We start from the raw sequence: 9,768 nt of genomic DNA on the forward strand, positions 1-9,768 counted from the left end.
TCTGAAGGATTGCTGGGAATATGAGTATAAAAAACTATCAGGCTTTGGATGGACTGCCAATGAGGAGGCACAGAATATGGGAATAAGTGACATCAATTTCTGTGGCAACTCCAGCAATTCCTCCTTGGCTTTTCCCTTTGCCTGTAGTCGACATTCAGCTATATGAAGAAAAACATAACAAGGAAAGAAATATGTTAACAAATATAGCAGTACAGCAATACATTGAACAAACTTATAGCATATTGCAAATATACACGGATGGCTCTAAAGATCCTGAATCTGGAATAACAGCAGCAGCAGTCCACATACCCCATTTCAAAGTCAAACTTTCAAAAAGAATTTCAGGTCATATATCTGTTTTTACTACAGAGACAATAGCAATATTCCTAGCTCTTCAGTGGATAGAAAGAAGCACAGCCAATAAGACTCCCTTTCAGTTTTAAATAGCTTGCTAAGTGGAATTTCAACAGCAAGGGAAGATATGATTTTTGAAGTGATGCAGAGTCTATTTAGAATAAGACAATCTAGTCTTATGGTAAATTTCCTGTGGGTACCATCACATATGGGTGTGGAAGGAAACGAGGAAGCAGACCATCTGGCTAAACAGGCTCTGAAACATGCACAAATTGACATTAAAGTGTCAATGACTAAAGCAGAAGTAAAAGGGCTAATTGCAAATGAAATAAGAAAGAAATGGCAGAAGGAGTGGGATAGTGGAACAAAAGGTAGACACTTTCATCATATTCAAGAGAAAGTAGGTCAAGAAAGAAGAAAGTTTGGCAACAGGAAAGAAGACGTCTTAATGTCAAGAATGCGTATTGGACATTGTTCGTTAAATCAGTGTCTGTATAAAATGGGGAAGCATGAAACTGGAAATTGTGACAAATGTGGTCATGCAGAATCAGTAGAACATGTACTTGTAGAGTGTGATGCATATGAAGGAGCAAGATTTCAACTAATTCAAGCTTTAGGATCGTTCGGAATAAATCATTTGTCACTTCAGGTTCTGTTAGGCCCAAAGCAATCAAGAATATTTCATGAATTAATTATTTTCTTTAAAGAAACAAGACTGATAAATAGAGTTTAGGATACAGTTGTAGTAAATAAAGCAGAATACATTTATTTATTTATTTTATTTTTTGGGGGCTATAGTTCTCAAACTTCCAATCGGGAATGCAAGATTTAAGTTGGTTTGCCAACCGCGATTAACACCAGAAGAAGAAGAATTGAATCTGACATGTGACAGAATATTTTACGAAAACAAAATCTTATACAATGAAACAAGCGATTTCCCTAGTAATTTGATTCGCTCTTTCCGAATTTAGTGGGAGTTTAGTTACTTTAGATGCTTGAGTTTTTTTGTGGAGAATCGGTAACAAGCAGAACATGGCACGGTAGCTACCCGTTAAATGCATTGCGCAGCCGCGGCCCAAAAATTCGAATAGAGTCAGATTTTGTATGAATCGATTCAGAGTCGTTTATAAAACAATCGCGATGTGTGCGTGGCTAGATCGGGTTGCCCCATACATGTTATAGGCTAGTCAATTCAAACTTATTTTAACCCATTTGTGCCCAAATTTTTCTGAATGGTTTCATGCATATAGTCATATTAATAGCGTCCTATGTGAACATGTTTCTGCATTTATTTTACCCAGGTTTTATTTCTTGAAAATCGTATTTGAATGTGCTAGTTGCCGGTGGGCAAATATGTTGTATGCATCCCTTCAATGTCAAATTTGAATAGGAGGAGAGCATTGGCATCTGACTCAAAATAACTGCTTTCAACAGATCAATCTTTATTCATAAACAAATTTATTATGCATAAAAGTCGAAGAACATTCGATGCAAACTCCTAAAAAGTTGCATCTAGAGTATAATCTCTTGAATATGATAACACAACTCCATAACACAAATACTTTGTCTTAAAGCGGTGGAACATAGTGCAGCCATTAAGTTGCTCCAACAGGGTATTGTGTATCAAAAAGTTAAATGAAAATAGTGAAGAAAATATTACATCTATATAACAAAAAGGCAGACACTATAGTTGCCGCTTGGACTTTTAACTAAGTATACAAAAAACTATAGATCTTCTGGAAGATTTGTTTTGTTTGGATGATTCTAGAGACTCATGATTATGTATATATATATATATATATATATATATGTCAACAAAAAATGCTTATTTGTAACATGAAAATTAAATTTCTTTGTGAGGGTTTGCTTTCGCCATGCTTCCTGGAAGTAGGGGTAGGAAGTTGACAGCCTCATGTGACAGGAAGGAAGTGAATACCTTTTTTTTTTTTCTTGAAATCCTTTATTTGGTTGTTTGCTTGCATGTCATTGAAAAATGAAACATGGATAACATCTAGAAAAATACTTACAAAAGGAAAATGACAACTATAAACTGTGGCAACTATAGTTGCCGGTGGGCTTAAATGGGTTTTAAGCAGGTCTTTTGCGTATTAATAATTATTATGAATCTTTTTATGAGACCATAAAACGAGGCTACATGGAATTTGTAGATGGTTCACATAAAAAAAGTGATCACATTTAAGAAAATCGAGAAAATAAATTCAGTCAATTTAATAGAGATTGTTTAACTTTATTCAGTTAAGTAAATGCTCATGACAAAGAACTTCTTAGTGTATCCCACAGAAATGTATACATCTTTATGCATTCTACAAAAGTCATTACCAAAACCATGTAGTCTGACAGCTAGTTAGCAGGTTGACTAACCAGGATCCTTCACGTTTCTTACATGTGCGATCTGTATAAAATGTGTGGCTCTTTGAAATTATTTTCAATTCGTGTTATTAGACACCAGCAAACAGCAATGTTTATATAAGGAAATACATTCCTGTATATGCAAAACACTCCAACTGCATATTAAGACATTCTTGTGATAGCTGACAGGGCAATGTGAAGACTGCAGAGAGAATTACAATCATATTCATTTGATTGGCCTTAACCACATCAGTTAAAGCAACTTCTTTCATAAGATACATTTAGAAGATTGCATTTTGGGAAAACTGACCAGCTAAAATATAACCGGTAACTCTCCAGAAAATGTACATCCTAACTGACTCTTCAATCCAATGATGCCTTATTAATGCTAAGTTTATTATTTCCTCATGACAGTAACATAATCTATGCAAGTAAGTCAATCTTAATGCTTCTAGCTGTGCTACCTCGGATTTAAAGCGTTGCCACTAGTGAAGCATTAGTGTAAACTGTTTTTATGGCAGAGCAACAGTTTGAAGAGAAACTTGTCAAGCTTAACCTCTGATAGCTATATCAACAAATCTGCTTTCATGGCATATTTATTGCAACTCTATTGCTCTCTTTCAGAGTACTCTGGTTTGTTAATGCCACAGTAACACAAAAACACACGTGCACTTGCAATGTGTTGGCATACTTGTGTAGAATACATTTCTGGTCTAGTTTTTCCACAGAACTGTGTTTAAGCCACAAAATGAAGAAGATTGGCAATATTGAACTTTAACAAATGAGTTTTCCTAAACGGGTCGTTTTTCATCTATTGAGCTCTCCACAGCAGACACCTCCTACACCACATACGACTCTCTTCAAGAGAAGCCGAACTGCCCTTAAGCATCCCATGGGATTGTGGGAAGGATGGTTCCTACAGTGGACACCTGGAAGTGCTGGATGGAGACTCGGGGAGGTTAGCACAATCCTCTTAGATGGGCATTCTTGGAGCCCCTTAACCTGGTCAATCACATGTTGTCATAAAAACAAGTATGCCGTGTTTTGTCATCTTGATTTGACCACAGTTCCAATTCCAACTATCCATACTAACTGACAAACTGGATCGTTCCTTTCTATTGTCCTTCTCCTTCTGTTGGCGGGCCTCCCTCTCAGGTTCCACTGGCATGTAAATGTCCATCGCCATGGCAACACACCATTGTCATTCATATGGTTGTTATGGCACTAGTGGACCCACGGTGTCGGTTCAAAGCATCCTCCAGTAACGCCACTATCTTGTCACCATCCTCCTTTGGAAATTTGAAGGCAAAACATGGGCATAGGACAAGAAGTTGAAGAAGTGAATGTTTAGCTGTAGCTGCTGTATCTAAGCATTTTTATTTCATGTCACATGCAAGAAATGATACTGATGTGCTTTGAGATGATGAACATACTGAAAATAGGAAATTTGCAGTATGTAGTGTGAATCAGAGCGTCTTTTAGTCTTACCTCACTGATGAAGGAATGATGGATAAGTTCATTGACCAAATCTCTGGAACTGTCATCTGAAATGACCACATACATATATATTGTGTGCATTAATTTGTGAAATTATGTCACTACTACATTGTTGGGTGGCATTAATTTTTATTGCACTTATGTGGTGAAGAGATGATAAAGTGACTTTATTTTAAGAAAATTCAATAGTTACACTCACTTGGCATAATATCACAGCTGAGCTGCCGATGGAGTTTATCATCGAGTTTCAAGAAAAGAGTGAGCTGTAGAAACAGATATCAGTTCATTTGCCACTGATTCAACAGACGTTGCCATAAATACCCCTTAACATAAGTATAATAGTCTGCATTATCATTAATAACAATCAAAACAAATGTAGATGAATCACCAAAGAATCACGTATACTAAACTGACACACTCACATGGGCTTTAGTAGTGTCTTCATTAGACTCCAGGTTGCAGTGCATCTGGACCACCTAAAACAATGACAACTTAAGATAAATAAGAAATAACTGACTGAACTGAACTATCATAAGTGTCTTTTGATGAGAACACACACCTTCCTGGTTTCAGCCTCTTGGGGCTCGGGTGTGGGGGTCTTCACTGTCTCCACATGTTCTTGGGACATGGAGAGGGTGCGAGGTACAGGATGGGGTCGAGTGGACGCAAAATTCATCAGCGGGTAAATGCCATTCCTGAGCGGTAAAATGCGCATGTGCACATTACAAACCACAAAAAACGACTTTTTAACAGTTATTGCTTTCATCTGGCAACACTTACTTCACATCCTCCAGAAACTTGTCCAGCTCTAGAGGAGAAACATGAGAATACCTGCAGGACAGTAGAGAGCAAACAAAATTACTTTTTCAGCATCATTACTCCAGTCTTCAGTGTCACACGATCCTTCAGAAATCATTCTGATATGCTGATTTGCTGCTCAGTATATTTGTGGAAACCATGATACATTTTTTCAGGGTTATTTGATGAATAAAATCAACAAAATGTATTTTAAATAGAAATCTTCCGTAACATTATAAATGCCTTTACTCTCACTTTTGATAATTTAATGTGTCCTTGCTGAAAAAAAAAATCTTACTGACCCCAAACTTTGAACAGCAGTGTAAATTTTAGAGACTTACTTGAGCTGAACTCGAGGATGATCTTTGTGAATAATCTCTGCCATGACTCCATTTGGGTCGAATGATTTGGTCTTCTCCTCCACACAGTTCTCTGGAAGCATGTCTTTAAACCCAGATAACATGTAAAAGCCAAATTGTATTATTTTAGTAATAATAATAATCCATTTAACCTGAAATCCCATTCATCTTAATATGTACCACTTAGGTAATCCTTCACAAGAAAACTATCTGAAATAAATTATATATTATTATTAAATGGCTCAAAATACTTGATTGTGATTGGTCAGTCACTAAAAGTGAGAGAGAAGGAGGAAAGATTGTTTTTTGGAATGGCTACATAATTTTTTCTGAGTTACAATCAATACATTCCTTTTTTAATATATTTTGAAGTATGCTTACACTGGTTATTGATGAGGCAGTGTGCTGCGAGCAGCTTCAGTGAGTGCACTTCAAACAGCACGCGGTGAAACAGCAGGTCATGTGCTGTCGGCCGGAGTCTGGGATTGTGACGCACACACATCTGGGTGAACTCCTGTTACACATGAGAGAGCCGTAAAATAACACCGTTATTTTAGTATCATTGATATTCAGTGCAAAAATAAATGATTTTCCAAAGATCTCATATTTCCCCATGAGCTGATTCGCTACAATCGTTTTTAATAAACTTTTTTAGATACAGTATTTTAATACTTCAAATTAAACTGAAAAATGTTGCCTTGGCAACTATAGCAGAAATAATATAATTTTTTTTATATTTTATTTTACTTCAGTTTATGTTTATTTTATTTCAAATAATGAAAATGTTGGTTTATGGCTTTAGTTTCAGTTAATGGTAATAACCCTGCTGAGTAACAGGAAAATTCAGGTTTAATATAAAATAATACATTTTTACATTTTCTAAAGAAAATGTACCAAATTTACCCCTTCTGGAAACATTGGGTAAGAGCAGATGATCAGAATGGGTCAAACTTTCTTAAAAATGTAGTTCTTTCATACACTTTTGAAAATAAATATTAGTTTTCAGGTTTCAGACATTTTCATTAACAAACTATATTAATTTTAACCCAATAAAAACAACTGTATCATATACACTAATGTTTGCATTTTCTAAAGCAAATATGAGCAACTAGATGTGACAAAATATAAGTCTGTAGTGTTGTGTTTTTGACCCGTCTGCCAAGATAAAATCATAAGTCTGATTGCATTTAGACAAGCATCTACCATGCCCATTAAACATAACCCGATTGTGCACACGTACCCTCATAAGCGGGTCTTCTAATGATTGGCCCGCATTGGATATGGCCTCCTTGGACACAACTGAATCTCCATTTGCCTGGATCTCCAACACGGCCATCTGAAGCCATTTTAAAAATATTATTTCATGAGGGACTTGTCACGTTTCAGTTCAGTAAAGTGCTGTATGTAATAACACTGCCAGGTCATGCTTTGTTGGTATCTCACCTCCAAAGCACAAATCCCAAAAGAGAAGATGTCAATAGCGTAGTCATCTTCACATGCTATGAAAAAAGGAAATATAAAATATATAAACCAAAAAATATGACCGGTCTACACAAATATCCAGTAGAAAATGCAGTGAAGATGTGGTCACACTTACAGCCGTACTCTGGACTGAAGAAGTGCAGGTTCCTCTTATCATCTCGGTGCTGGTGTAGTTTACCTTGGACGCCGCCTTCTGGGAACACTGAGTGAGAGCAGATGATCAGAGTGGGTCAAGTCTCATTAAAAAAAAATCTTTACTTAATATCCTAATGATTTTAGGCATAAAAGAAAAATCGATAATTAACATACAATGTTTTTTTGGCTATTGCTAAAAAATATACCCCAGCGACTTAATACTGGTTTTGTGCTCCAGGGTCACATGAGTTTATGTAGCCAGACTTGATTTTTCTGTTCAGATTCTGTCTGGTTAATCAAGCTTGAGACTTCAGCAATGCTCTCACCATTGATTTTACTGATTTTATTTACTCAATATGGGTTTTTAAGGTCTTTTATGTTACGTACTGGTCTTTGTGTACATAAAAGTGAAGTAGTTGATGTAATTACAAGTGAAGTAAGTCATGTAATTTCTGTGCCACTGCACCAAACTGCAAAAATAATGATTGAAAAAAAAAATGACACAATTCTTTTTTTTTTTTCACTGTCACAACAATAGAGTAACTGAGAGCAGTGTGTCTCTGTGTGTGTTACCCGAGCATGATTGTCCCCGATATCCAGCCAATATTTGTGAAATTTGACGATGTTTGGATGATCCACCTGCATCAGGTTCTCAAACATCTCCTTCATTTTGTCCTACACAAATACACATTCAAATAAGCAAAACACATGTTAATCATTTTAGCGATCACATACACATACACTACTGTTCAGAAGTTTGGGGTCAGTACAATTTTTAAAGAAATTAATTACCAAGGACGCACTAAATTGATCAAAAGTGACAGTAAGGACATTTATAATGTTACAAAAAAAATTATACTTCAAATAAATGCTGTTCTATTCATCAAAGAATCTTTTAAAAAATGTATCATGGTTTCTAATAAAAATATTAAGCAGCACAACTGTTTCTAACATTGATAATAAATCAGCACATTACAATGATTTCTGAAGGATCGCGTGACACTGAAGACTGGAGTAATGATGCAGAAAATTCAGCTTTGCTTCACAGGAATAATTTATATTTTAAAATATATTTAAATAGAAAACAGCTATTTTAAATTGTAATAACACAACATTATTTGTACTGTATTTATGTCTTACCGATTGTCAATGGTAGTGTAAACAGAAATGTTTTGAGCTCTCACCTCCACTGTCTTGAAGACCTTCTTGTCCTGGAAGAGAACCTCGTTCCAGACCACCTCAACACCCTCTTCAGTGTCCATGGCCAAGGAGGCGCTCTCCACGCCAGGAACATTCCCCTGACTCACCTGCAGGGAGAGACAAATAATCACTTTTAACATCTACAATCCAGTCCACCTTTCTGACCAATTTACCATTACTTTCCTAATATTTCTCAAGTCACCTAAAAATTATCCCAATTACCCTCAAGTAATCTAAAAAATAATATGCTCTTATGAGTACTGGAATAAAAAATTTAAAAAATGATGTGTCACTTTGTGTGGGGAAATTATGAACTGCTGAATTTAAATGTGACATAAGTATTTAAAATACTATGAGCTACATTGATTGTAGTGAAAGTGATATATCAATCAGACAGACTCATTTTGTCTAGTCTCAATTCAAGACTAATCATTTATAAATAATTAAATAATCAGATTTTTTTTTATATAACATGCTGTTTTTAAATATATTAAAATGCATTATATATTTTATAAAATACATTTATGTTTTTAATATATATTTTAATATATAAAATTTTTTCATCAATTTTTGCTTACAACATTTGACCACTATTTGTTTGGATATCCTTTTTTTTATTAACCTCTTCAAATCAAACTTTGAAAGTAATAATTTATCTGAATTCAAAGCCATCTTTTGTGTTTTTCAGAAGGAGTATGCTGAATTGGGATCTGGATTAGAGCCAGAGAGAGAGAGAGAGAGAGAGCCTGCGAGAGAGAGCCTGAGAGAGAAAGAGAGAGAGAGAGAGAGAGAGAGAGAGAGAGAGCCTGAGAGAGAGAGCCTGAGAGAGAGAGAGAGAGCCAGAGAGAGAGAGAGAGAGCCAGAGAGAGAGAGAGAGAGTTTGGACATGAAGCCAGAGAGACATAGAGCGGATCATGCTGAGAGAGGGATAATGACTAAAGAGATGAGACGAAAGAGAGAGACAGCAAATCGTGAGAAAGAGCACACGTCTTTGCCGAGTCATGCATGTCTCACACATCATCTCTGCCTGTGCATGTGACCAGACAAATGTCTGTCTGCAAGTGTCTGTACTTGTATGACTAATAAATGCATTTGTAGCTAGGCTTTTAACAATGAACAAAAAAAATAATGAAAAAAAAAAGTTGGTTTCCATAAATATATTAAAGGGGTCATATGATGCTTTTTAAAAGATCATTATTTTGTGTATTTGGTGTAACAGAATATGTTGACATGCTTAAATGTTCAAAAAACACATTATTTTTCAAATACTGTACATTATTGTAGGTCCTCTATGCCCCGCCTCTCTCAAACACTTCGTTTTCTACAAAGCCCCCTCCTTTGACAAGCGCAGTCTGCTCTGATTGGCCAGATGACCCAGTGCATTGTGATTGGCCGAACACCGCAAGCACTCGTCGGAAATGTAACGCCCCTTATCATAATCGCGAGCTTCATCTTTCAAAATAAATGTAAAGACAGAGCAGAGCAGAGAAAGGGGAACAGAGTCGCGTGACAGACACAGTGATGAAGCTGGTATGTGTTTGCAGTACACAAGCCACGATTAAGACAGGTGACT

At 36.0% G+C, this 9,768-nt stretch overlaps 1 pseudogene; it reads right to left on the reverse strand.

The window, feature by feature from the left end:
* Nucleotides 1-2,602: 2,602 nt before the first annotated feature.
* Nucleotides 2,603-9,768, reverse strand: part of LOC107599661 (nuclear receptor-binding protein 2-like) — a 30,459-nt pseudogene continuing 23,293 nt past the window's right edge.

This window comes from Sinocyclocheilus grahami, unplaced genomic scaffold (genome assembly GCF_001515645.1).
Source record: "Sinocyclocheilus grahami isolate Dianchi unplaced genomic scaffold, SAMN03320097.WGS_v1.1 scaffold270.1, whole genome shotgun sequence".
NCBI lineage: Eukaryota > Metazoa > Chordata > Actinopteri > Cypriniformes > Cyprinidae > Sinocyclocheilus > Sinocyclocheilus grahami.